Genomic DNA, 26,060 nt, shown 5'->3' on the forward strand with positions numbered 1-26,060 from the left:
AAGGTGCCCGCAGCGGGAGGTTGTTCCGTTAGCGCTTCCGCTTTCGTCAGTGAAGTTCTTCTGCGGAACGTTTGTAGATCCCGTCGTGTTCTTCAAGCTATGTCGTTTGAGCACTGTGCTGATAGGCTGACGTAAGAAAACAGGACACGAAATATACAAGGCGAGAGTGCAAAGCACGGAGCTCTAGGCAAAGGCGGTCCGAACCGCAGCAAAGCCGGAGGTCGACATGTCCAAATAGACCAAATCAGAAACTAAGCAGAGAAAAACGGCATCTGTAGAGAAAGAAAACAGATGGAGGAAAAGAAAGAAAGAACAGGAGGATCCCCTCCCCCCATAGAGGGTCTGTTATCCCCAGATCGAGTGCGTCCAGTGGAATCCATGTGTTGGCAGCCCCAAGTGATGACAAAACACGAAGCAAGCATCTGGAGGAAGCTCAAACCCTTCATGCGTTGCCACAGTTACTAGCGAGTGGTTTGCAAGCACAGGCACGTCTGCTGCAAGTACAGCGCCGTCAGGAGACAGGGGTTGCTGGCCCATTCCCCACGCTCGGTGGCTGGGCATCACCGCCCTGGAGTACGGCCGATAGAAAACGGCGGCTGCCATTTGCGCCGCCCGGCAACTCATACTTACCTTGCAGGGGAGATACCATGATCAAGAAGCTGGTTCACCCAGGGCGAGGCTTGGCCATTGCACTCCGGCCACGCTGACCCCTGCGAATTCCCCAAATGTGGGAATCTCGACTGCATAATTTCTGGTAGTGGGGGACTGCGTTCGCGCTCTCCCCTGAGCACAGTGGTTCAAGACAGAGTTCAGGCGGTAGCGTCGGACCCGGCTGGAGCGTCGCTTCCCTCTCTTCCTCGCCCTTGGGCCAGCCTCTTTTGCTCCCGTTGAGCTGCGCGCGCCTGTGGAAGGCCTGCCCAACCGTCGCTAGAAGAGTCTGTTCAGACGCCGAAAACTACTCGAAAGGTCCCCCCTCAAAGCGGTTTGACCAGGTGAAGGAACACGCAAAGAGAGCCCCCGGTGGCTTTTGTCCGCCAAGCGAGTGTGCCCTGTGGAACGTCAGGATTCTATTTGCCGGCCTGCCGCTGTTACTGACGGAACGAATGCAGACCGTGTGAAAGGTCATCATTTTATCTGCCGTTAAGTAAGCGAACGCTTCTGCTCGGATCAGAGGTAACTCTGTTTCAAGAACTGCAATCTTTTGCAGACGTCTGTGGCGTTTTGGGCAGAGGGACGGTTCTAAACCAATCTGAACCAGAGGCAATTTCGCAGCCAGCGGTCGGTGGTTTCCCGTCTCAGGAATGTAAGGTGCCCGCAGCGGGAGGTTGTTCCGTTAGCGCTTCCGCTTTCGTCAGTGAAGTTCTTCTGCGGAACGTTTGTAGATCCCGTCGTGTTCTTCAAGCTATGTCGTTTGAGCACTGTGCTGATAGGCTGACGTAAGAAAACAGGACACGAAATATACAAGGCGAGAGTGCAAAGCACGGAGCTCTAGGCAAAGGCGGTCCGAACCGCAGCAAAGCCGGAGGTCGACATGTCCAAATAGACCAAATCAGAAACTAAGCAGAGAAAAACGGCATCTGTAGAGAAAGAAAACAGATGGAGGAAAAGAAAGAAAGAACAGGAGGATCCCCTCCCCCCATAGAGGGTCTGTTATCCCCAGATCGAGTGCGTCCAGTGGAATCCATGTGTTGGCAGCCCCAAGTGATGACAAAACACGAAGCAAGCATCTGGAGGAAGCTCAAACCCTTCATGCGTTGCCACAGTTACTAGCGAGTGGTTTGCAAGCACAGGCACGTCTGCTGCAAGTACAGCGCCGTCAGGAGACAGGGGTTGCTGGCCCATTCCCCACGCTCGGTGGCTGGGCATCACCGCCCTGGAGTACGGCCGATAGAAAACGGCGGCTGCCATTTGCGCCGCCCGGCAACTCATACTTACCTTGCAGGGGAGATACCATGATCAAGAAGGTGGTTCACCCAGGGCGAGGCTTGGCCATTGCACTCCGGCCACGCTGACCCCTGCGAATTCCCCAAATGTGGGAATCTCGACTGCATAATTTCTGGTAGTGGGGGACTGCGTTCGCGCTCTCCCCTGAGCACAGTGGTTCAAGACAGAGTTCAGGCGGTAGCGTCGGACCCGGCTGGAGCGTCGCTTCCCTCTCTTCCTCGCCCTTGGGCCAGCCTCTTTTGCTCCCGTTGAGCTGCGCGCGCCTGTGGAAGGCCTGCCCAACCGTCGCTAGAAGAGTCTGTTCAGACGCCGAAAACTACTCGAAAGGTCCCCCCTCAAAGCGGTTTGACCAGGTGAAGGAACACGCAAAGAGAGCCCCCGGTGGCTTTTGTCCGCCAAGCGAGTGTGCCCTGTGGAACGTCAGGATTCTATTTGCCGGCCTGCCGCTGTTACTGACGGAACGAATGCAGACCGTGTGAAAGGTCATCATTTTATCTGCCGTTAAGTAAGCGAACGCTTCTGCTCGGATCAGAGGTAACTCTGTTTCAAGAACTGCAATCTTTTGCAGACGTCTGTGGCGTTTTGGGCAGAGGGACGGTTCTAAACCAATCTGAACCAGAGGCAATTTCGCAGCCAGCCGTCGGTGGTTTCCCGTCTCAGGAATGTAAGGTGCCCGCAGCGGGAGGTTGTTCCGTTAGCGCTTCCGCTTTCGTCAGTGAAGTTCTTCTGCGGAACGTTTGTAGATCCCGTCGTGTTCTTCAAGCTATGTCGTTTGAGCACTGTGCTGATAGGCTGACGTAAGAAAACAGGACACGAAATATACAAGGCGAGAGTGCAAAGCACGGAGCTCTAGGCAAAGGCGGTCCGAACCGCAGCAAAGCCGGAGGTCGACATGTCCAAATAGACCAAATCAGAAACTAAGCAGAGAAAAACGGCATCTGTAGAGAAAGAAAACAGATGGAGGAAAAGAAAGAAAGAACAGGAGGATCCCCTCCCCCCATAGAGGGTCTGTTATCCCCAGATCGAGTGCGTCCAGTGGAATCCATGTGTTGGCAGCCCCAAGTGATGACAAAACACGAAGCAAGCATCTGGAGGAAGCTCAAACCCTTCATGCGTTGCCACAGTTACTAGCGAGTGGTTTGCAAGCACAGGCACGTCTGCTGCAAGTACAGCGCCGTCAGGAGACAGGGGTTGCTGGCCCATTCCCCACGCTCGGTGGCTGGGCATCACCGCCCTGGAGTACGGCCGATAGAAAACGGCGGCTGCCATTTGCGCCGCCCGGCAACTCATACTTACCTTGCAGGGGAGATACCATGATCAAGAAGCTGGTTCACCCAGGGCGAGGCTTGGCCATTGCACTCCGGCCACGCTGACCCCTGCGAATTCCCCAAATGTGGGAATCTCGACTGCATAATTTCTGGTAGTGGGGGACTGCGTTCGCGCTCTCCCCTGAGCACAGTGGTTCAAGACAGAGTTCAGGCGGTAGCGTCGGACCCGGCTGGAGCGTCGCTTCCCTCTCTTCCTCGCCCTTGGGCCAGCCTCTTTTGCTCCCGTTGAGCTGCGCGCGCCTGTGGAAGGCCTGCCCAACCGTCGCTAGAAGAGTCTGTTCAGACGCCGAAAACTACTCGAAAGGTCCCCCCTCAAAGCGGTTTGACCAGGTGAAGGAACACGCAAAGAGAGCCCCCGGTGGCTTTTGTCCGCCAAGCGAGTGTGCCCTGTGGAACGTCAGGATTCTATTTGCCGGCCTGCCGCTGTTACTGACGGAACGAATGCAGACCGTGTGAAAGGTCATCATTTTATCTGCCGTTAAGTAAGCGAACGCTTCTGCTCGGATCAGAGGTAACTCTGTTTCAAGAACTGCAATCTTTTGCAGACGTCTGTGGCGTTTTGGGCAGAGGGACGGTTCTAAACCAATCTGAACCAGAGGCAATTTCGCAGCCAGCCGTCGGTGGTTTCCCGTCTCAGGAATGTAAGGTGCCCGCAGCGGGAGGTTGTTCCGTTAGCGCTTCCGCTTTCGTCAGTGAAGTTCTTCTGCGGAACGTTTGTAGATCCCGTCGTGTTCTTCAAGCTATGTCGTTTGAGCACTGTGCTGATAGGCTGACGTAAGAAAACAGGACACGAAATATACAAGGCGAGAGTGCAAAGCACGGAGCTCTAGGCAAAGGCGGTCCGAACCGCAGCAAAGCCGGAGGTCGACATGTCCAAATAGACCAAATCAGAAACTAAGCAGAGAAAAACGGCATCTGTAGAGAAAGAAAACAGATGGAGGAAAAGAAAGAAAGAACAGGAGGATCCCCTCCCCCCATAGAGGGTCTGTTATCCCCAGATCGAGTGCGTCCAGTGGAATCCATGTGTTGGCAGCCCCAAGTGATGACAAAACCCGAAGCAAGCATCTGGAGGAAGCTCAAACCCTTCATGCGTTGCCACAGTTACTAGCGAGTGGTTTGCAAGCACAGGCACGTCTGCTGCAAGTACAGCGCCGTCAGGAGACAGGGGTTGCTGGCCCATTCCCCACGCTCGGTGGCTGGGCATCACCGCCCTGGAGTACGGCCGATAGAAAACGGCGGCTGCCATTTGCGCCGCCCGGCAACTCATACTTACCTTGCAGGGGAGATACCATGATCAAGAAGGTGGTTCACCCAGGGCGAGGCTTGGCCATTGCACTCCGGCCACGCTGACCCCTGCGAATTCCCCAAATGTGGGAATCTCGACTGCATAATTTCTGGTAGTGGGGGACTGCGTTCGCGCTCTCCCCTGAGCACAGTGGTTCAAGACAGAGTTCAGGCGGTAGCGTCGGACCCGGCTGGAGCGTCGCTTCCCTCTCTTCCTCGCCCTTGGGCCAGCCTCTTTTGCTCCCGTTGAGCTGCGCGCGCCTGTGGAAGGCCTGCCCAACCGTCGCTAGAAGAGTCTGTTCAGACGCCGAAAACTACTCGAAAGGTCCCCCCTCAAAGCGGTTTGACCAGGTGAAGGAACACGCAAAGAGAGCCCCCGGTGGCTTTTGTCCGCCAAGCGAGTGTGCCCTGTGGAACGTCAGGATTCTATTTGCCGGCCTGCCGCTGTTACTGACGGAACGAATGCAGACCGTGTGAAAGGTCATCATTTTATCTGCCGTTAAGTAAGCGAACGCTTCTGCTCGGATCAGAGGTAACTCTGTTTCAAGAACTGCAATCTTTTGCAGACGTCTGTGGCGTTTTGGGCAGAGGGACGGTTCTAAACCAATCTGAACCAGAGGCAATTTCGCAGCCAGCCGTCGGTGGTTTCCCGTCTCAGGAATGTAAGGTGCCCGCAGCGGGAGGTTGTTCCGTTAGCGCTTCCGCTTTCGTCAGTGAAGTTCTTCTGCGGAACGTTTGTAGATCCCGTCGTGTTCTTCAAGCTATGTCGTTTGAGCACTGTGCTGATAGGCTGACGTAAGAAAACAGGACACGAAATATACAAGGCGAGAGTGCAAAGCACGGAGCTCTAGGCAAAGGCGGTCCGAACCGCAGCAAAGCCGGAGGTCGACATGTCCAAATAGACCAAATCAGAAACTAAGCAGAGAAAAACGGCATCTGTAGAGAAAGAAAACAGATGGAGGAAAAGAAAGAAAGAACAGGAGGATCCCCTCCCCCCATAGAGGGTCTGTTATCCCCAGATCGAGTGCGTCCAGTGGAATCCATGTGTTGGCAGCCCCAACTGATGACAAAACACGAAGCAAGCATCTGGAGGAAGCTCAAACCCTTCATGCGTTGCCACAGTTACTAGCGAGTGGTTTGCAAGCACAGGCACGTCTGCTGCAAGTACAGCGCCGTCAGGAGACAGGGGTTGCTGGCCCATTCCCCACGCTCGGTGGCTGGGCATCACCGCCCTGGAGTACGGCCGATAGAAAACGGCGGCTGCCATTTGCGCCGCCCGGCAACTCATACTTACCTTGCAGGGGAGATACCATGATCAAGAAGCTGGTTCACCCAGGGCGAGGCTTGGCCATTGCACTCCGGCCACGCTGACCCCTGCGAATTCCCCAAATGTGGGAATCTCGACTGCATAATTTCTGGTAGTGGGGGACTGCGTTCGCGCTCTCCCCTGAGCACAGTGGTTCAAGACAGAGTTCAGGCGGTAGCGTCGGACCCGGCTGGAGCGTCGCTTCCCTCTCTTCCTCGCCCTTGGGCCAGCCTCTTTTGCTCCCGTTGAGCTGCGCGCGCCTGTGGAAGGCCTGCCCAACCGTCGCTAGAAGAGTCTGTTCAGACGCCGAAAACTACTCGAAAGGTCCCCCCTCAAAGCGGTTTGACCAGGTGAAGGAACACGCAAAGAGAGCCCCCGGTGGCTTTTGTCCGCCAAGCGAGTGTGCCCTGTGGAACGTCAGGATTCTATTTGCCGGCCTGCCGCTGTTACTGACGGAACGAATGCAGACCGTGTGAAAGGTCATCATTTTATCTGCCGTTAAGTAAGCGAACGCTTCTGCTCGGATCAGAGGTAACTCTGTTTCAAGAACTGCAATCTTTTGCAGACGTCTGTGGCGTTTTGGGCAGAGGGACGGTTCTAAACCAATCTGAACCAGAGGCAATTTCGCAGCCAGCCGTCGGTGGTTTCCCGTCTCAGGAATGTAAGGTGCCCGCAGCGGGAGGTTGTTCCGTTAGCGCTTCCGCTTTCGTCAGTGAAGTTCTTCTGCGGAACGTTTGTAGATCCCGTCGTGTTCTTCAAGCTATGTCGTTTGAGCACTGTGCTGATAGGCTGACGTAAGAAAACAGGACACGAAATATACAAGGCGAGAGTGCAAAGCACGGAGCTCTAGGCAAAGGCGGTCCGAACCGCAGCAAAGCCGGAGGTCGACATGTCCAAATAGACCAAATCAGAAACTAAGCAGAGAAAAACGGCATCTGTAGAGAAAGAAAACAGATGGAGGAAAAGAAAGAAAGAACAGGAGGATCCCCTCCCCCCATAGAGGGTCTGTTATCCCCAGATCGAGTGCGTCCAGTGGAATCCATGTGTTGGCAGCCCCAAGTGATGACAAAACACGAAGCAAGCATCTGGAGGAAGCTCAAACCCTTCATGCGTTGCCACAGTTACTAGCGAGTGGTTTGCAAGCACAGGCACGTCTGCTGCGAGTACAGCGCCGTCAGGAGACAGGGGTTGCTGGCCCATTCCCCACGCTCGGTGGCTGGGCATCACCGCCCTGGAGTACGGCCGATAGAAAACGGCGGCTGCCATTTGCGCCGCCCGGCAACTCATACTTACCTTGCAGGGGAGATACCATGATCAAGAAGGTGGTTCACCCAGGGCGAGGCTTGGCCATTGCACTCCGGCCACGCTGACCCCTGCGAATTCCCCAAATGTGGGAATCTCGACTGCATAATTTCTGGTAGTGGGGGACTGCGTTCGCGCTCTCCCCTGAGCACAGTGGTTCAAGACAGAGTTCAGGCGGTAGCGTCGGACCCGGCTGGAGCGTCGCTTCCCTCTCTTCCTCGCCCTTGGGCCAGCCTCTTTTGCTCCCGTTGAGCTGCGCGCGCCTGTGGAAGGCCTGCCCAACCGTCGCTAGAAGAGTCTGTTCAGACGCCGAAAACTACTCGAAAGGTCCCCCCTCAAAGCGGTTTGACCAGGTGAAGGAACACGCAAAGAGAGCCCCCGGTGGCTTTTGTCCGCCAAGCGAGTGTGCCCTGTGGAACGTCAGGATTCTATTTGCCGGCCTGCCGCTGTTACTGACGGAACGAATGCAGACCGTGTGAAAGGTCATCATTTTATCTGCCGTTAAGTAAGCGAACGCTTCTGCTCGGATCAGAGGTAACTCTGTTTCAAGAACTGCAATCTTTTGCAGACGTCTGTGGCGTTTTGGGCAGAGGGACGGTTCTAAACCAATCTGAACCAGAGGCAATTTCGCAGCCAGCCGTCGGTGGTTTCCCGTCTCAGGAATGTAAGGTGCCCGCAGCGGGAGGTTGTTCCGTTAGCGCTTCCGCTTTCGTCAGTGAAGTTCTTCTGCGGAACGTTTGTAGATCCCGTCGTGTTCTTCAAGCTATGTCGTTTGAGCACTGTGCTGATAGGCTGACGTAAGAAAACAGGACACGAAATATACAAGGCGAGAGTGCAAAGCACGGAGCTCTAGGCAAAGGCGGTCCGAACCGCAGCAAAGCCGGAGGTCGACATGTCCAAATAGACCAAATCAGAAACTAAGCAGAGAAAAACGGCATCTGTAGAGAAAGAAAACAGATGGAGGAAAAGAAAGAAAGAACAGGAGAATCCCCTCCCCCCATAGAGGGTCTGTTATCCCCAGATCGAGTGCGTCCAGTGGAATCCATGTGTTGGCAGCCCCAACTGATGACAAAACACGAAGCAAGCATCTGGAGGAAGCTCAAACCCTTCATGCGTTGCCACAGTTACTAGCGAGTGGTTTGCAAGCACAGGCACGTCTGCTGCAAGTACAGCGCCGTCAGGAGACAGGGGTTGCTGGCCCATTCCCCACGCTCGGTGGCTGGGCATCACCGCCCTGGAGTACGGCCGATAGAAAACGGCGGCTGCCATTTGCGCCGCCCGGCAACTCATACTTACCTGGCAGGGGAGATACCATGATCAAGAAGGTGGTTCACCCAGGGCGAGGCTTGGCCATTGCACTCCGGCCACGCTGACCCCTGCGAATTCCCCAAATGTGGGAATCTCGACTGCATAATTTCTGGTAGTGGGGGACTGCGTTCGCGCTCTCCCCTGAGCACAGTGGTTCAAGACAGAGTTCAGGCGGTAGCGTCGGACCCGGCTGGAGCGTCGCTTCCCTCTCTTCCTCGCCCTTGGGCCAGCCTCTTTTGCTCCCGTTGAGCTGCGCGCGCCTGTGGAAGGCCTGCCCAACCGTCGCTAGAAGAGTCTGTTCAGACGCCGAAAACTACTCGAAAGGTCCCCCCTCAAAGCGGTTTGACCAGGTGAAGGAACACGCAAAGAGAGCCCCCGGTGGCTTTTGTCCGCCAAGCGAGTGTGCCCTGTGGAACGTCAGGATTCTATTTGCCGGCCTGCCGCTGTTACTGACGGAACGAATGCAGACCGTGTGAAAGGTCATCATTTTATCTGCCGTTAAGTAAGCGAACGCTTCTGCTCGGATCAGAGGTAACTCTGTTTCAAGAACTGCAATCTTTTGCAGACGTCTGTGGCGTTTTGGGCAGAGGGACGGTTCTAAACCAATCTGAACCAGAGGCAATTTCGCAGCCAGCCGTCGGTGGTTTCCCGTCTCAGGAATGTAAGGTGCCCGCAGCGGGAGGTTGTTCCGTTAGCGCTTCCGCTTTCGTCAGTGAAGTTCTTCTGCGGAACGTTTGTAGATCCCGTCGTGTTCTTCAAGCTATGTCGTTTGAGCACTGTGCTGATAGGCTGACGTAAGAAAACAGGACACGAAATATACAAGGCGAGAGTGCAAAGCACGGAGCTCTAGGCAAAGGCGGTCCGAACCGCAGCAAAGCCGGAGGTCGACATGTCCAAATAGACCAAATCAGAAACTAAGCAGAGAAAAACGGCATCTGTAGAGAAAGAAAACAGATGGAGGAAAAGAAAGAAAGAACAGGAGGATCCCCTCCCCCCATAGAGGGTCTGTTATCCCCAGATCGAGTGCGTCCAGTGGAATCCATGTGTTGGCAGCCCCAAGTGATGACAAAACACGAAGCAAGCATCTGGAGGAAGCTCAAACCCTTCATGCGTTGCCACAGTTACTAGCGAGTGGTTTGCAAGCACAGGCACGTCTGCTGCGAGTACAGCGCCGTCAGGAGACAGGGGTTGCTGGCCCATTCCCCACGCTCGGTGGCTGGGCATCACCGCCCTGGAGTACGGCCGATAGAAAACGGCGGCTGCCATTTGCGCCGCCCGGCAACTCATACTTACCTGGCAGGGGAGATACCATGATCAAGAAGGTGGTTCACCCAGGGCGAGGCTTGGCCATTGCACTCCGGCCACGCTGGCCCCTGCGAATTCCCCAAATGTGGGAATCTCGACTGCATAATTTCTGGTAGTGGGGGACTGCGTTCGCGCTCTCCCCTGAGCACAGTGGTTCAAGACAGAGTTCAGGCGGTAGCGTCGGACCCGGCTGGAGCGTCGCTTCCCTCTCTTCCTCGCCCTTGGGCCAGCCTCTTTTGCTCCCGTTGAGCTGCGCGCGCCTGTGGAAGGCCTGCCCAACCGTCGCTAGAAGAGTCTGTTCAGACGCCGAAAACTACTCGAAAGGTCCCCCCTCAAAGCGGTTTGACCAGGTGAAGGAACACGCAAAGAGAGCCCCCGGTGGCTTTTGTCCGCCAAGCGAGTGTGCCCTGTGGAACGTCAGGATTCTATTTGCCGGCCTGCCGCTGTTACTGACGGAACGAATGCAGACCGTGTGAAAGGTCATCATTTTATCTGCCGTTAAGTAAGCGAACGCTTCTGCTCGGATCAGAGGTAACTCTGTTTCAAGAACTGCAATCTTTTGCAGACGTCTGTGGCGTTTTGGGCAGAGGGACGGTTCTAAACCAATCTGAACCAGAGGCAATTTCGCAGCCAGCGGTCGGTGGTTTCCCGTCTCAGGAATGTAAGGTGCCCGCAGCGGGAGGTTGTTCCGTTAGCGCTTCCGCTTTCGTCAGTGAAGTTCTTCTGCGGAACGTTTGTAGATCCCGTCGTGTTCTTCAAGCTATGTCGTTTGAGCACTGTGCTGATAGGCTGACGTAAGAAAACAGGACACGAAATATACAAGGCGAGAGTGCAAAGCACGGAGCTCTAGGCAAAGGCGGTCCGAACCGCAGCAAAGCCGGAGGTCGACATGTCCAAATAGACCAAATCAGAAACTAAGCAGAGAAAAACGGCATCTGTAGAGAAAGAAAACAGATGGAGGAAAAGAAAGAAAGAACAGGAGGATCCCCTCCCCCCATAGAGGGTCTGTTATCCCCAGATCGAGTGCGTCCAGTGGAATCCATGTGTTGGCAGCCCCAAGTGATGACAAAACACGAAGCAAGCATCTGGAGGAAGCTCAAACCCTTCATGCGTTGCCACAGTTACTAGCGAGTGGTTTGCAAGCACAGGCACGTCTGCTGCAAGTACAGCGCCGTCAGGAGACAGGGGTTGCTGGCCCATTCCCCACGCTCGGTGGCTGGGCATCACCGCCCTGGAGTACGGCCGATAGAAAACGGCGGCTGCCATTTGCGCCGCCCGGCAACTCATACTTACCTTGCAGGGGAGATACCATGATCAAGAAGGTGGTTCACCCAGGGCGAGGCTTGGCCATTGCACTCCGGCCACGCTGACCCCTGCGAATTCCCCAAATGTGGGAATCTCGACTGCATAATTTCTGGTAGTGGGGGACTGCGTTCGCGCTCTCCCCTGAGCACAGTGGTTCAAGACAGAGTTCAGGCGGTAGCGTCGGACCCGGCTGGAGCGTCGCTTCCCTCTCTTCCTCGCCCTTGGGCCAGCCTCTTTTGCTCCCGTTGAGCTGCGCGCGCCTGTGGAAGGCCTGCCCAACCGTCGCTAGAAGAGTCTGTTCAGACGCCGAAAACTACTCGAAAGGTCCCCCCTCAAAGCGGTTTGACCAGGTGAAGGAACACGCAAAGAGAGCCCCCGGTGGCTTTTGTCCGCCAAGCGAGTGTGCCCTGTGGAACGTCAGGATTCTATTTGCCGGCCTGCCGCTGTTACTGACGGAACGAATGCAGACCGTGTGAAAGGTCATCATTTTATCTGCCGTTAAGTAAGCGAACGCTTCTGCTCGGATCAGAGGTAACTCTGTTTCAAGAACTGCAATCTTTTGCAGACGTCTGTGGCGTTTTGGGCAGAGGGACGGTTCTAAACCAATCTGAACCAGAGGCAATTTCGCAGCCAGCGGTCGGTGGTTTCCCGTCTCAGGAATGTAAGGTGCCCGCAGCGGGAGGTTGTTCCGTTAGCGCTTCCGCTTTCGTCAGTGAAGTTCTTCTGCGGAACGTTTGTAGATCCCGTCGTGTTCTTCAAGCTATGTCGTTTGAGCACTGTGCTGATAGGCTGACGTAAGAAAACAGGACACGAAATATACAAGGCGAGAGTGCAAAGCACGGAGCTCTAGGCAAAGGCGGTCCGAACCGCAGCAAAGCCGGAGGTCGACATGTCCAAATAGACCAAATCAGAAACTAAGCAGAGAAAAACGGCATCTGTAGAGAAAGAAAACAGATGGAGGAAAAGAAAGAAAGAACAGGAGGATCCCCTCCCCCCATAGAGGGTCTGTTATCCCCAGATCGAGTGCGTCCAGTGGAATCCATGTGTTGGCAGCCCCAAGTGATGACAAAACACGAAGCAAGCATCTGGAGGAAGCTCAAACCCTTCATGCGTTGCCACAGTTACTAGCGAGTGGTTTGCAAGCACAGGCACGTCTGCTGCAAGTACAGCGCCGTCAGGAGACAGGGGTTGCTGGCCCATTCCCCACGCTCGGTGGCTGGGCATCACCGCCCTGGAGTACGGCCGATAGAAAACGGCGGCTGCCATTTGCGCCGCCCGGCAACTCATACTTACCTTGCAGGGGAGATACCATGATCAAGAAGGTGGTTCACCCAGGGCGAGGCTTGGCCATTGCACTCCGGCCACGCTGACCCCTGCGAATTCCCCAAATGTGGGAATCTCGACTGCATAATTTCTGGTAGTGGGGGACTGCGTTCGCGCTCTCCCCTGAGCACAGTGGTTCAAGACAGAGTTCAGGCGGTAGCGTCGGACCCGGCTGGAGCGTCGCTTCCCTCTCTTCCTCGCCCTTGGGCCAGCCTCTTTTGCTCCCGTTGAGCTGCGCGCGCCTGTGGAAGGCCTGCCCAACCGTCGCTAGAAGAGTCTGTTCAGACGCCGAAAACTACTCGAAAGGTCCCCCCTCAAAGCGGTTTGACCAGGTGAAGGAACACGCAAAGAGAGCCCCCGGTGGCTTTTGTCCGCCAAGCGAGTGTGCCCTGTGGAACGTCAGGATTCTATTTGCCGGCCTGCCGCTGTTACTGACGGAACGAATGCAGACCGTGTGAAAGGTCATCATTTTATCTGCCGTTAAGTAAGCGAACGCTTCTGCTCGGATCAGAGGTAACTCTGTTTCAAGAACTGCAATCTTTTGCAGACGTCTGTGGCGTTTTGGGCAGAGGGACGGTTCTAAACCAATCTGAACCAGAGGCAATTTCGCAGCCAGCCGTCGGTGGTTTCCCGTCTCAGGAATGTAAGGTGCCCGCAGCGGGAGGTTGTTCCGTTAGCGCTTCCGCTTTCGTCAGTGAAGTTCTTCTGCGGAACGTTTGTAGATCCCGTCGTGTTCTTCAAGCTATGTCGTTTGAGCACTGTGCTGATAGGCTGACGTAAGAAAACAGGACACGAAATATACAAGGCGAGAGTGCAAAGCACGGAGCTCTAGGCAAAGGCGGTCCGAACCGCAGCAAAGCCGGAGGTCGACATGTCCAAATAGACCAAATCAGAAACTAAGCAGAGAAAAACGGCATCTGTAGAGAAAGAAAACAGATGGAGGAAAAGAAAGAAAGAACAGGAGGATCCCCTCCCCCCATAGAGGGTCTGTTATCCCCAGATCGAGTGCGTCCAGTGGAATCCATGTGTTGGCAGCCCCAAGTGATGACAAAACACGAAGCAAGCATCTGGAGGAAGCTCAAACCCTTCATGCGTTGCCACAGTTACTAGCGAGTGGTTTGCAAGCACAGGCACGTCTGCTGCAAGTACAGCGCCGTCAGGAGACAGGGGTTGCTGGCCCATTCCCCACGCTCGGTGGCTGGGCATCACCGCCCTGGAGTACGGCCGATAGAAAACGGCGGCTGCCATTTGCGCCGCCCGGCAACTCATACTTACCTTGCAGGGGAGATACCATGATCAAGAAGCTGGTTCACCCAGGGCGAGGCTTGGCCATTGCACTCCGGCCACGCTGACCCCTGCGAATTCCCCAAATGTGGGAATCTCGACTGCATAATTTCTGGTAGTGGGGGACTGCGTTCGCGCTCTCCCCTGAGCACAGTGGTTCAAGACAGAGTTCAGGCGGTAGCGTCGGACCCGGCTGGAGCGTCGCTTCCCTCTCTTCCTCGCCCTTGGGCCAGCCTCTTTTGCTCCCGTTGAGCTGCGCGCGCCTGTGGAAGGCCTGCCCAACCGTCGCTAGAAGAGTCTGTTCAGACGCCGAAAACTACTCGAAAGGTCCCCCCTCAAAGCGGTTTGACCAGGTGAAGGAACACGCAAAGAGAGCCCCCGGTGGCTTTTGTCCGCCAAGCGAGTGTGCCCTGTGGAACGTCAGGATTCTATTTGCCGGCCTGCCGCTGTTACTGACGGAACGAATGCAGACCGTGTGAAAGGTCATCATTTTATCTGCCGTTAAGTAAGCGAACGCTTCTGCTCGGATCAGAGGTAACTCTGTTTCAAGAACTGCAATCTTTTGCAGACGTCTGTGGCGTTTTGGGCAGAGGGACGGTTCTAAACCAATCTGAACCAGAGGCAATTTCGCAGCCAGCCGTCGGTGGTTTCCCGTCTCAGGAATGTAAGGTGCCCGCAGCGGGAGGTTGTTCCGTTAGCGCTTCCGCTTTCGTCAGTGAAGTTCTTCTGCGGAACGTTTGTAGATCCCGTCGTGTTCTTCAAGCTATGTCGTTTGAGCACTGTGCTGATAGGCTGACGTAAGAAAACAGGACACGAAATATACAAGGCGAGAGTGCAAAGCACGGAGCTCTAGGCAAAGGCGGTCCGAACCGCAGCAAAGCCGGAGGTCGACATGTCCAAATAGACCAAATCAGAAACTAAGCAGAGAAAAACGGCATCTGTAGAGAAAGAAAACAGATGGAGGAAAAGAAAGAAAGAACAGGAGGATCCCCTCCCCCCATAGAGGGTCTGTTATCCCCAGATCGAGTGCGTCCAGTGGAATCCATGTGTTGGCAGCCCCAAGTGATGACAAAACCCGAAGCAAGCATCTGGAGGAAGCTCAAACCCTTCATGCGTTGCCACAGTTACTAGCGAGTGGTTTGCAAGCACAGGCACGTCTGCTGCAAGTACAGCGCCGTCAGGAGACAGGGGTTGCTGGCCCATTCCCCACGCTCGGTGGCTGGGCATCACCGCCCTGGAGTACGGCCGATAGAAAACGGCGGCTGCCATTTGCGCCGCCCGGCAACTCATACTTACCTTGCAGGGGAGATACCATGATCAAGAAGGTGGTTCACCCAGGGCGAGGCTTGGCCATTGCACTCCGGCCACGCTGACCCCTGCGAATTCCCCAAATGTGGGAATCTCGACTGCATAATTTCTGGTAGTGGGGGACTGCGTTCGCGCTCTCCCCTGAGCACAGTGGTTCAAGACAGAGTTCAGGCGGTAGCGTCGGACCCGGCTGGAGCGTCGCTTCCCTCTCTTCCTCGCCCTTGGGCCAGCCTCTTTTGCTCCCGTTGAGCTGCGCGCGCCTGTGGAAGGCCTGCCCAACCGTCGCTAGAAGAGTCTGTTCAGACGCCGAAAACTACTCGAAAGGTCCCCCCTCAAAGCGGTTTGACCAGGTGAAGGAACACGCAAAGAGAGCCCCCGGTGGCTTTTGTCCGCCAAGCGAGTGTGCCCTGTGGAACGTCAGGATTCTATTTGCCGGCCTGCCGCTGTTACTGACGGAACGAATGCAGACCGTGTGAAAGGTCATCATTTTATCTGCCGTTAAGTAAGCGAACGCTTCTGCTCGGATCAGAGGTAACTCTGTTTCAAGAACTGCAATCTTTTGCAGACGTCTGTGGCGTTTTGGGCAGAGGGACGGTTCTAAACCAATCTGAACCAGAGGCAATTTCGCAGCCAGCCGTCGGTGGTTTCCCGTCTCAGGAATGTAAGGTGCCCGCAGCGGGAGGTTGTTCCGTTAGCGCTTCCGCTTTCGTCAGTGAAGTTCTTCTGCGGAACGTTTGTAGATCCCGTCGTGTTCTTCAAGCTATGTCGTTTGAGCACTGTGCTGATAGGCTGACGTAAGAAAACAGGACACGAAATATACAAGGCGAGAGTGCAAAGCACGGAGCTCTAGGCAAAGGCGGTCCGAACCGCAGCAAAGCCGGAGGTCGACATGTCCAAATAGACCAAATCAGAAACTAAGCAGAGAAAAACGGCATCTGTAGAGAAAGAAAACAGATGGAGGAAAAGAAAGAAAGAACAGGAGGATCCCCTCCCCCCATAGAGGGTCTGTTATCCCCAGATCGAGTGCGTCCAGTGGAATCCATGTGTTGGCAGCCCCAACTGATGACAAAACACGAAGCAAGCATCTGGAGGAAGCTCAAACCCTTCATGCGTTGCCACAGTTACTAGCGAGTGGTTTGCAAGCACAGGCACGTCTGCTGCAAGTACAGCGCCGTCAGGAGACAGGGGTTGCTGGCCCATTCCCCACGCTCGGTGGCTGGGCATCACCGCCCTGGAGTACGGCCGATAGAAAACGGCGGCTGCCATTTGCGCCGCCCGGCAACTCATACTTACCTTGCAGGGGAGATACCATGATCAAGAAGCTGGTTCACCCAGGGCGAGGCTTGGCCATTGCACTCCGGCCACGCTGACCCCTGCGAATTCCCCAAATGTGGGAATCTCGACTGCATAATTTCTGGTAGTGGGGGACTGCGTTCGCGCTCTCCCCTGAGCACAGTGGTTCAAGACAGAGTTCAGGCGGTAGCGTCGGACCCGGCTGGAGCGTCGCTTCCCTCTCTTCCTCGCCCTTGGGCCAGCCTCTTTTGCTCCCGTTGAGCTGCGCGCGCCTGTGGAAGGCCTGCCCAACCGTCGCTAGAAGAGTCTGTTCAGACGCCGAAAACTACTCGAAAGGTCCCCCCTCAAAGCGGTTTGACCAGGTGAAGGAACACGCAAAGAGAGCCCCCGGTGGCTTTTGTCCGCCAAGCGAGTGTGCCCTGTGGAACGTCAGGATTCTATTTGCCGGCCTGCCGCTGTTACTGACGGAACGAATGCAGACCGTGTGAAAGGTCATCATTTTATCTGCCGTTAAGTAAGCGAACGCTTCTGCTCGGATCAGAGGTAACTCTGTTTCAAGAACTGCAATCTTTTGCAGACGTCTGTGGCGTTTTGGGCAGAGGGACGGTTCTAAACCAATCTGAACCAGAGGCAATTTCGCAGCCAGCCGTCGGTGGTTTCCCGTCTCAGGAATGTAAGGTGCCCGCAGCGGGAGGTTGTTCCGTTAGCGCTTCCGCTTTCGTCAGTGAAGTTCTTCTGCGGAACGTTTGTAGATCCCGTCGTGTTCTTCAAGCTATGTCGTTTGAGCACTGTGCTGATAGGCTGACGTAAGAAAACAGGACACGAAATATACAAGGCGAGAGTGCAAAGCACGGAGCTCTAGGCAAAGGCGGTCCGAACCGCAGCAAAGCCGGAGGTCGACATGTCCAAATAGACCAAATCAGAAACTAAGCAGAGAAAAACGGCATCTGTAGAGAAAGAAAACAGATGGAGGAAAAGAAAGAAAGAACAGGAGGATCCCCTCCCCCCATAGAGGGTCTGTTATCCCCAGATCGAGTGCGTCCAGTGGAATCCATGTGTTGGCAGCCCCAAGTGATGACAAAACACGAAGCAAGCATCTGGAGGAAGCTCAAACCCTTCATGCGTTGCCACAGTTACTAGCGAGTGGTTTGCAAGCACAGGCACGTCTGCTGCGAGTACAGCGCCGTCAGGAGACAGGGGTTGCTGGCCCATTCCCCACGCTCGGTGGCTGGGCATCACCGCCCTGGAGTACGGCCGATAGAAAACGGCGGCTGCCATTTGCGCCGCCCGGCAACTCATACTTACCTTGCAGGGGAGATACCATGATCAAGAAGGTGGTTCACCCAGGGCGAGGCTTGGCCATTGCACTCCGGCCACGCTGACCCCTGCGAATTCCCCAAATGTGGGAATCTCGACTGCATAATTTCTGGTAGTGGGGGACTGCGTTCGCGCTCTCCCCTGAGCACAGTGGTTCAAGACAGAGTTCAGGCGGTAGCGTCGGACCCGGCTGGAGCGTCGCTTCCCTCTCTTCCTCGCCCTTGGGCCAGCCTCTTTTGCTCCCGTTGAGCTGCGCGCGCCTGTGGAAGGCCTGCCCAACCGTCGCTAGAAGAGTCTGTTCAGACGCCGAAAACTACTCGAAAGGTCCCCCCTCAAAGCGGTTTGACCAGGTGAAGGAACACGCAAAGAGAGCCCCCGGTGGCTTTTGTCCGCCAAGCGAGTGTGCCCTGTGGAACGTCAGGATTCTATTTGCCGGCCTGCCGCTGTTACTGACGGAACGAATGCAGACCGTGTGAAAGGTCATCATTTTATCTGCCGTTAAGTAAGCGAACGCTTCTGCTCGGATCAGAGGTAACTCTGTTTCAAGAACTGCAATCTTTTGCAGACGTCTGTGGCGTTTTGGGCAGAGGGACGGTTCTAAACCAATCTGAACCAGAGGCAATTTCGCAGCCAGCCGTCGGTGGTTTCCCGTCTCAGGAATGTAAGGTGCCCGCAGCGGGAGGTTGTTCCGTTAGCGCTTCCGCTTTCGTCAGTGAAGTTCTTCTGCGGAACGTTTGTAGATCCCGTCGTGTTCTTCAAGCTATGTCGTTTGAGCACTGTGCTGATAGGCTGACGTAAGAAAACAGGACACGAAATATACAAGGCGAGAGTGCAAAGCACGGAGCTCTAGGCAAAGGCGGTCCGAACCGCAGCAAAGCCGGAGGTCGACATGTCCAAATAGACCAAATCAGAAACTAAGCAGAGAAAAACGGCATCTGTAGAGAAAGAAAACAGATGGAGGAAAAGAAAGAAAGAACAGGAGAATCCCCTCCCCCCATAGAGGGTCTGTTATCCCCAGATCGAGTGCGTCCAGTGGAATCCATGTGTTGGCAGCCCCAACTGATGACAAAACACGAAGCAAGCATCTGGAGGAAGCTCAAACCCTTCATGCGTTGCCACAGTTACTAGCGAGTGGTTTGCAAGCACAGGCACGTCTGCTGCAAGTACAGCGCCGTCAGGAGACAGGGGTTGCTGGCCCATTCCCCACGCTCGGTGGCTGGGCATCACCGCCCTGGAGTACGGCCGATAGAAAACGGCGGCTGCCATTTGCGCCGCCCGGCAACTCATACTTACCTGGCAGGGGAGATACCATGATCAAGAAGGTGGTTCACCCAGGGCGAGGCTTGGCCATTGCACTCCGGCCACGCTGACCCCTGCGAATTCCCCAAATGTGGGAATCTCGACTGCATAATTTCTGGTAGTGGGGGACTGCGTTCGCGCTCTCCCCTGAGCACAGTGGTTCAAGACAGAGTTCAGGCGGTAGCGTCGGACCCGGCTGGAGCGTCGCTTCCCTCTCTTCCTCGCCCTTGGGCCAGCCTCTTTTGCTCCCGTTGAGCTGCGCGCGCCTGTGGAAGGCCTGCCCAACCGTCGCTAGAAGAGTCTGTTCAGACGCCGAAAACTACTCGAAAGGTCCCCCCTCAAAGCGGTTTGACCAGGTGAAGGAACACGCAAAGAGAGCCCCCGGTGGCTTTTGTCCGCCAAGCGAGTGTGCCCTGTGGAACGTCAGGATTCTATTTGCCGGCCTGCCGCTGTTACTGACGGAACGAATGCAGACCGTGTGAAAGGTCATCATTTTATCTGCCGTTAAGTAAGCGAACGCTTCTGCTCGGATCAGAGGTAACTCTGTTTCAAGAACTGCAATCTTTTGCAGACGTCTGTGGCGTTTTGGGCAGAGGGACGGTTCTAAACCAATCTGAACCAGAGGCAATTTCGCAGCCAGCCGTCGGTGGTTTCCCGTCTCAGGAATGTAAGGTGCCCGCAGCGGGAGGTTGTTCCGTTAGCGCTTCCGCTTTCGTCAGTGAAGTTCTTCTGCGGAACGTTTGTAGATCCCGTCGTGTTCTTCAAGCTATGTCGTTTGAGCACTGTGCTGATAGGCTGACGTAAGAAAACAGGACACGAAATATACAAGGCGAGAGTGCAAAGCACGGAGCTCTAGGCAAAGGCGGTCCGAACCGCAGCAAAGCCGGAGGTCGACATGTCCAAATAGACCAAATCAGAAACTAAGCAGAGAAAAACGGCATCTGTAGAGAAAGAAAACAGATGGAGGAAAAGAAAGAAAGAACAGGAGGATCCCCTCCCCCCATAGAGGGTCTGTTATCCCCAGATCGAGTGCGTCCAGTGGAATCCATGTGTTGGCAGCCCCAAGTGATGACAAAACACGAAGCAAGCATCTGGAGGAAGCTCAAACCCTTCATGCGTTGCCACAGTTACTAGCGAGTGGTTTGCAAGCACAGGCACGTCTGCTGCGAGTACAGCGCCGTCAGGAGACAGGGGTTGCTGGCCCATTCCCCACGCTCGGTGGCTGGGCATCACCGCCCTGGAGTACGGCCGATAGAAAACGGCGGCTGCCATTTGCGCCGCCCGGCAACTCATACTTACCTGGCAGGGGAGATACCATGATCAAGAAGGTGGTTCACCCAGGGCGAGGCTTGGCCATTGCACTCCGGCCACGCTGGCCCCTGCGAATTCCCCAAATGTGGGAATCTCGACTGCATAATTTCTGGTAGTGGGGGACTGCGTTCGCGCTCTCCCCTGAGCACAGTGGTTCAAGACAGAGTTCAGGCGGTAGCGTCGGACCCGGCTGGAGCGTCGCTTCCCTCTCTTCCTCGCCCTTGGGCCAGCCTCTTTTGCTCCCGTTGAGCTGCGCGCGCCTGTGGAAGGCCTGCCCAACCGTCGCTAGAAGAGTCTGTTCAGACGCCGAAAACTACTCGAAAGGTCCCCCCTCAAAGCGGTTTGACCAGGTGAAGGAACACGCAAAGAGAGCCCCCGGTGGCTTTTGTCCGCCAAGCGAGTGTGCCCTGTGGAACGTCAGGATTCTATTTGCCGGCCTGCCGCTGTTACTGACGGAACGAATGCAGACCGTGTGAAAGGTCATCATTTTATCTGCCGTTAAGTAAGCGAACGCTTCTGCTCGGATCAGAGGTAACTCTGTTTCAAGAACTGCAATCTTTTGCAGACGTCTGTGGCGTTTTGGGCAGAGGGACGGTTCTAAACCAATCTGAACCAGAGGCAATTTCGCAGCCAGCGGTCGGTGGTTTCCCGTCTCAGGAATGTAAGGTGCCCGCAGCGGGAGGTTGTTCCGTTAGCGCTTCCGCTTTCGTCAGTGAAGTTCTTCTGCGGAACGTTTGTAGATCCCGTCGTGTTCTTCAAGCTATGTCGTTTGAGCACTGTGCTGATAGGCTGACGTAAGAAAACAGGACACGAAATATACAAGGCGAGAGTGCAAAGCACGGAGCTCTAGGCAAAGGCGGTCCGAACCGCAGCAAAGCCGGAGGTCGACATGTCCAAATAGACCAAATCAGAAACTAAGCAGAGAAAAACGGCATCTGTAGAGAAAGAAAACAGATGGAGGAAAAGAAAGAAAGAACAGGAGGATCCCCTCCCCCCATAGAGGGTCTGTTATCCCCAGATCGAGTGCGTCCAGTGGAATCCATGTGTTGGCAGCCCCAAGTGATGACAAAACACGAAGCAAGCATCTGGAGGAAGCTCAAACCCTTCATGCGTTGCCACAGTTACTAGCGAGTGGTTTGCAAGCACAGGCACGTCTGCTGCAAGTACAGCGCCGTCAGGAGACAGGGGTTGCTGGCCCATTCCCCACGCTCGGTGGCTGGGCATCACCGCCCTGGAGTACGGCCGATAGAAAACGGCGGCTGCCATTTGCGCCGCCCGGCAACTCATACTTACCTTGCAGGGGAGATACCATGATCAAGAAGGTGGTTCACCCAGGGCGAGGCTTGGCCATTGCACTCCGGCCACGCTGACCCCTGCGAATTCCCCAAATGTGGGAATCTCGACTGCATAATTTCTGGTAGTGGGGGACTGCGTTCGCGCTCTCCCCTGAGCACAGTGGTTCAAGACAGAGTTCAGGCGGTAGCGTCGGACCCGGCTGGAGCGTCGCTTCCCTCTCTTCCTCGCCCTTGGGCCAGCCTCTTTTGCTCCCGTTGAGCTGCGCGCGCCTGTGGAAGGCCTGCCCAACCGTCGCTAGAAGAGTCTGTTCAGACGCCGAAAACTACTCGAAAGGTCCCCCCTCAAAGCGGTTTGACCAGGTGAAGGAACACGCAAAGAGAGCCCCCGGTGGCTTTTGTCCGCCAAGCGAGTGTGCCCTGTGGAACGTCAGGATTCTATTTGCCGGCCTGCCGCTGTTACTGACGGAACGAATGCAGACCGTGTGAAAGGTCATCATTTTATCTGCCGTTAAGTAAGCGAACGCTTCTGCTCGGATCAGAGGTAACTCTGTTTCAAGAACTGCAATCTTTTGCAGACGTCTGTGGCGTTTTGGGCAGAGGGACGGTTCTAAACCAATCTGAACCAGAGGCAATTTCGCAGCCAGCCGTCGGTGGTTTCCCGTCTCAGGAATGTAAGGTGCCCGCAGCGGGAGGTTGTTCCGTTAGCGCTTCCGCTTTCGTCAGTGAAGTTCTTCTGCGGAACGTTTGTAGATCCCGTCGTGTTCTTCAAGCTATGTCGTTTGAGCACTGTGCTGATAGGCTGACGTAAGAAAACAGGACACGAAATATACAAGGCGAGAGTGCAAAGCACGGAGCTCTAGGCAAAGGCGGTCCGAACCGCAGCAAAGCCGGAGGTCGACATGTCCAAATAGACCAAATCAGAAACTAAGCAGAGAAAAACGGCATCTGTAGAGAAAGAAAACAGATGGAGGAAAAGAAAGAAAGAACAGGAGGATCCCCTCCCCCCATAGAGGGTCTGTTATCCCCAGATCGAGTGCGTCCAGTGGAATCCATGTGTTGGCAGCCCCAAGTGATGACAAAACACGAAGCAAGCATCTGGAGGAAGCTCAAACCCTTCATGCGTTGCCACAGTTACTAGCGAGTGGTTTGCAAGCACAGGCACGTCTGCTGCGAGTACAGCGCCGTCAGGAGACAGGGGTTGCTGGCCCATTCCCCACGCTCGGTGGCTGGGCATCACCGCCCTGGAGTACGGCCGATAGAAAACGGCGGCTGCCATTTGCGCCGCCCGGCAACTCATACTTACCTGGCAGGGGAGATACCATGATCAAGAAGGTGGTTCACCCAGGGCGAGGCTTGGCCATTGCACTCCGGCCACGCTGGCCCCTGCGAATTCCCCAAATGTGGGAATCTCGACTGCATAATTTCTGGTAGTGGGGGACTGCGTTCGCGCTCTCCCCTGAGCACAGTGGTTCAAGACAGAGTTCAGGCGGTAGCGTCGGACCCGGCTGGAGCGTCGCTTCCCTCTCTTCCTCGCCCTTGGGCCAGCCTCTTTTGCTCCCGTTGAGCTGCGCGCGCCTGTGGAAGGCCTGCCCAACCGTCGCTGGAAGAGTCTGTTCAGACGCCGAAAACTACTCGAAAGGTCCCCCCTCAAAGCGGTTTGACCAGGTGAAGGAACACGCAAAGAGAGCCCCCGGTGGCTTTTGTCCGCCAAGCGAGTGTGCCCTGTGGAACGTCAGGATTCTATTTGCCGGCCTGCCGCTGTTACTGACGGAACGAATGCAGACCGTGTGAAAGGTCATCATTTTATCTGCCGTTAAGTAAGCGAACGCTTCTGCTCGGATCAGAGGTAACTCTGTTTCAAGAACTGCAATCTTTTGCAGACGTCTGTGGCGTTTTGGGCAGAGGGACGGTTCTAAACCAATCTGAACCAGAGGCAATTTCGCAGCCAGCCGTCGGTGGTTTCCCGTCTCAGGAATGTAAGGTGCCCGCAGCGGGAGGTTGTTCCGTTAGCGCTTCCGCTTTCGTCAGTGAAGTTCTTCTGCGGAACGTTTGTAGATCCCGTCGTGTTCTTCAAGCTATGTCGTTTGAGCACTGTGCTGATAGGCTGACGTAAGAAAACAGGACACGAAATATACAAGGCGAGAGTGCAAAGCACGGAGCTCTAGGCAAAGGCGGTCCGAACCGCAGCAAAGCCGGAGGTCGACATGTCCAAATAGACCAAATCAGAAACTAAGCAGAGAAAAACGGCATCTGTAGAGAAAGAAAACAGATGGAGGAAAAGAAAGAAAGAACAGGAGGATCCCCTCCCCCCATAGAGGGTCTGTTATCCCCAGATCGAGTGCGTCCAGTGGAATCCATGTGTTGGCAGCCCCAAGTGATGACAAAACACGAAGCAAGCATCTGGAGGAAGCTCAAACCCTTCATGCGTTGCCACAGTTACTAGCGAGTGGTTTGCAAGCACAGGCACGTCTGCTGCGAGTACAGCGCCGTCAGGAGACAGGGGTTGCTGGCCCATTCCCCACGCTCGGTGGCTGGGCATCACCGCCCTGGAGTACGGCCGATAGAAAACGGCGGCTGCCATTTGCGCCGCCCGGCAACTCATACTTACCTGGCAGGGGAGATACCATGATCAAGAAGGTGGTTCACCCAGGGCGAGGCTTGGCCATTGCACTCCGGCCACGCTGGCCCCTGCGAATTCCCCAAATGTGGGAATCTCGACTGCATAATTTCTGGTAGTGGGGGACTGCGTTCGCGCTCTCCCCTGAGCACAGTGGTTCAAGACAGAGTTCAGGCGGTAGCGTCGGACCCGGCTGGAGCGTCGCTTCCCTCTCTTCCTCGCCCTTGGGCCAGCCTCTTTTGCTCCCGTTGAGCTGCGCGCGCCTGTGGAAGGCCTGCCCAACCGTCGCTAGAAGAGTCTGTTCAGACGCCGAAAACTACTCGAAAGGTCCCCCCTCAAAGCGGTTTGACCAGGTGAAGGAACACGCAAAGAGAGCCCCCGGTGGCTTTTGTCCGCCAAGCGAGTGTGCCCTGTGGAACGTCAGGATTCTATTTGCCGGCCTGCCGCTGTTACTGACGGAACGAATGCAGACCGTGTGAAAGGTCATCATTTTATCTGCCGTTAAGTAAGCGAACGCTTCTGCTCGGATCAGAGGTAACTCTGTTTCAAGAACTGCAATCTTTTGCAGACGTCTGTGGCGTTTTGGGCAGAGGGACGGTTCTAAACCAATCTGAACCAGAGGCAATTTCGCAGCCAGCCGTCGGTGGTTTCCCGTCTCAGGAATGTAAGGTGCCCTCAGCGGGAGGTTGTTCCGTTAGCGCTTCCGCTTTCGTCAGTGAAGTTCTTCTGCGGAACGTTTGTAGATCCCGTCGTGTTCTTCAAGCTATGTCGTTTGAGCACTGTGCTGATAGGCTGACGTAAGAAAACAGGACACGAAATATACAAGGCGAGAGTGCAAAGCACGGAGCTCTAGGCAAAGGCGGTCCGAACCGCAGCAAAGCCGGAGGTCGACATGTCCAAATAGACCAAATCAGAAACTAAGCAGAGAAAAACGGCATCTGTAGAGAAAGAAAACAGATGGAGGAAAAGAAAGAAAGAACAGGAGGATCCCCTCCCCCCATAGAGGGTCTGTTATCCCCAGATCGAGTGCGTCCAGTGGAATCCATGTGTTGGCAGCCCCAACTGATGACAAAACACGAAGCAAGCATCTGGAGGAAGCTCAAACCCTTCATGCGTTGCCACAGTTACTAGCGAGTGGTTTGCAAGCACAGGCACGTCTGCTGCAAGTACAGCGCCGTCAGGAGACAGGGGTTGCTGGCCCATTCCCCACGCTCGGTGGCTGGGCATCACCGCCCTGGAGTACGGCCGATAGAAAACGGCGGCTGCCATTTGCGCCGCCCGGCAACTCATACTTACCTGGCAGGGGAGATACCATGATCAAGAAGGTGGTTCACCCAGGGCGAGGCTTGGCCATTGCACTCCGGCCACGCTGACCCCTGCGAATTCCCCAAATGTGGGAATCTCGACTGCATAATTTCTGGTAGTGGGGGACTGCGTTCGCGCTCTCCCCTGAGCACAGTGGTTCAAGACAGAGTTCAGGCGGTAGCGTCGGACCCGGCTGGAGCGTCGCTTCCCTCTCTTCCTCGCCCTTGGGCCAGCCTCTTTTGCTCCCGTTGAGCTGCGCGCGCCTGTGGAAGGCCTGCCCAACCGTCGCTAGAAGAGTCTGTTCAGACGCCGAAAACTACTCGAAAGGTCCCCCCTCAAAGCGGTTTGACCAGGTGAAGGAACACGCAAAGAGAGCCCCCGGTGGCTTTTGTCCGCCAAGCGAGTGTGCCCTGTGGAACGTCAGGATTCTATTTGCCGGCCTGCCGCTGTTACTGACGGAACGAATGCAGACCGTGTGAAAGGTCATCATTTTATCTGCCGTTAAGTAAGCGAACGCTTCTGCTCGGATCAGAGGTAACTCTGTTTCAAGAACTGCAATCTTTTGCAGACGTCTGTGGCGTTTTGGGCAGAGGGACGGTTCTAAACCAATCTGAACCAGAGGCAAT

The 26,060-nt window shown here is 55.3% G+C and overlaps 20 non-coding genes across 20 annotated transcripts; all 20 read left to right on the forward strand.

The window, feature by feature from the left end:
- Positions 1-622: 622 nt before the first annotated feature.
- On the forward strand, positions 623-786 carry LOC141384148 (U1 spliceosomal RNA). Its single transcript, XR_015486488.1, has one exon. It is a non-coding gene; the product is annotated as a U1 spliceosomal RNA (small nuclear RNA).
- A 1,141-nt stretch (positions 787-1,927) lies between these two features.
- Positions 1,928-2,091, forward strand: LOC141384101 (U1 spliceosomal RNA). The gene has a single exon (XR_015485852.1). It is a non-coding gene; the product is annotated as a U1 spliceosomal RNA (small nuclear RNA).
- Positions 2,092-3,232: 1,141 nt separating this feature from the next.
- Positions 3,233-3,396, forward strand: LOC141384150 (U1 spliceosomal RNA). Its single transcript, XR_015486499.1, has one exon. It is a non-coding gene; the product is annotated as a U1 spliceosomal RNA (small nuclear RNA).
- Positions 3,397-4,537: 1,141 nt separating this feature from the next.
- LOC141384102 (U1 spliceosomal RNA) lies at positions 4,538-4,701 on the forward strand. The gene has a single exon (XR_015485863.1). It is a non-coding gene; the product is annotated as a U1 spliceosomal RNA (small nuclear RNA).
- Positions 4,702-5,842: 1,141 nt separating this feature from the next.
- On the forward strand, positions 5,843-6,006 carry LOC141384151 (U1 spliceosomal RNA). Its single transcript, XR_015486510.1, has one exon. It is a non-coding gene; the product is annotated as a U1 spliceosomal RNA (small nuclear RNA).
- A 1,141-nt stretch (positions 6,007-7,147) lies between these two features.
- LOC141384103 (U1 spliceosomal RNA) lies at positions 7,148-7,311 on the forward strand. The gene has a single exon (XR_015485874.1). It is a non-coding gene; the product is annotated as a U1 spliceosomal RNA (small nuclear RNA).
- A 1,141-nt stretch (positions 7,312-8,452) lies between these two features.
- LOC137494371 (U1 spliceosomal RNA) lies at positions 8,453-8,616 on the forward strand. Its single transcript, XR_015489082.1, has one exon. It is a non-coding gene; the product is annotated as a U1 spliceosomal RNA (small nuclear RNA).
- A 1,141-nt stretch (positions 8,617-9,757) lies between these two features.
- Positions 9,758-9,921, forward strand: LOC141384074 (U1 spliceosomal RNA). Its single transcript, XR_015485451.1, has one exon. It is a non-coding gene; the product is annotated as a U1 spliceosomal RNA (small nuclear RNA).
- A 1,141-nt stretch (positions 9,922-11,062) lies between these two features.
- Positions 11,063-11,226, forward strand: LOC141384104 (U1 spliceosomal RNA). The gene has a single exon (XR_015485885.1). It is a non-coding gene; the product is annotated as a U1 spliceosomal RNA (small nuclear RNA).
- Positions 11,227-12,367: 1,141 nt separating this feature from the next.
- LOC141384105 (U1 spliceosomal RNA) lies at positions 12,368-12,531 on the forward strand. Its single transcript, XR_015485897.1, has one exon. It is a non-coding gene; the product is annotated as a U1 spliceosomal RNA (small nuclear RNA).
- Positions 12,532-13,672: 1,141 nt separating this feature from the next.
- LOC141384152 (U1 spliceosomal RNA) lies at positions 13,673-13,836 on the forward strand. The gene has a single exon (XR_015486521.1). It is a non-coding gene; the product is annotated as a U1 spliceosomal RNA (small nuclear RNA).
- A 1,141-nt stretch (positions 13,837-14,977) lies between these two features.
- LOC141384106 (U1 spliceosomal RNA) lies at positions 14,978-15,141 on the forward strand. The gene has a single exon (XR_015485908.1). It is a non-coding gene; the product is annotated as a U1 spliceosomal RNA (small nuclear RNA).
- A 1,141-nt stretch (positions 15,142-16,282) lies between these two features.
- LOC141384153 (U1 spliceosomal RNA) lies at positions 16,283-16,446 on the forward strand. Its single transcript, XR_015486532.1, has one exon. It is a non-coding gene; the product is annotated as a U1 spliceosomal RNA (small nuclear RNA).
- Positions 16,447-17,587: 1,141 nt separating this feature from the next.
- On the forward strand, positions 17,588-17,751 carry LOC141384107 (U1 spliceosomal RNA). Its single transcript, XR_015485919.1, has one exon. It is a non-coding gene; the product is annotated as a U1 spliceosomal RNA (small nuclear RNA).
- A 1,141-nt stretch (positions 17,752-18,892) lies between these two features.
- LOC141384021 (U1 spliceosomal RNA) lies at positions 18,893-19,056 on the forward strand. Its single transcript, XR_015489195.1, has one exon. It is a non-coding gene; the product is annotated as a U1 spliceosomal RNA (small nuclear RNA).
- A 1,141-nt stretch (positions 19,057-20,197) lies between these two features.
- On the forward strand, positions 20,198-20,361 carry LOC141384075 (U1 spliceosomal RNA). The gene has a single exon (XR_015485463.1). It is a non-coding gene; the product is annotated as a U1 spliceosomal RNA (small nuclear RNA).
- Positions 20,362-21,502: 1,141 nt separating this feature from the next.
- LOC148682225 (U1 spliceosomal RNA) lies at positions 21,503-21,666 on the forward strand. Its single transcript, XR_015944064.1, has one exon. It is a non-coding gene; the product is annotated as a U1 spliceosomal RNA (small nuclear RNA).
- A 1,141-nt stretch (positions 21,667-22,807) lies between these two features.
- On the forward strand, positions 22,808-22,971 carry LOC148682226 (U1 spliceosomal RNA). The gene has a single exon (XR_015943716.1). It is a non-coding gene; the product is annotated as a U1 spliceosomal RNA (small nuclear RNA).
- Positions 22,972-24,112: 1,141 nt separating this feature from the next.
- Positions 24,113-24,276, forward strand: LOC148682227 (U1 spliceosomal RNA). The gene has a single exon (XR_015943727.1). It is a non-coding gene; the product is annotated as a U1 spliceosomal RNA (small nuclear RNA).
- Positions 24,277-25,417: 1,141 nt separating this feature from the next.
- Positions 25,418-25,581, forward strand: LOC141384091 (U1 spliceosomal RNA). The gene has a single exon (XR_015485696.2). It is a non-coding gene; the product is annotated as a U1 spliceosomal RNA (small nuclear RNA).
- Positions 25,582-26,060: the final 479 nt, after the last annotated feature.

The sequence above is a fragment of the Danio rerio genome, chromosome 4, assembly GCF_052040795.2.
Source record: "Danio rerio strain M-AB ecotype USA chromosome 4, GRCz13ab, whole genome shotgun sequence".
In the NCBI taxonomy this organism is placed as follows: Eukaryota; Metazoa; Chordata; class Actinopteri; order Cypriniformes; family Danionidae; genus Danio; species Danio rerio.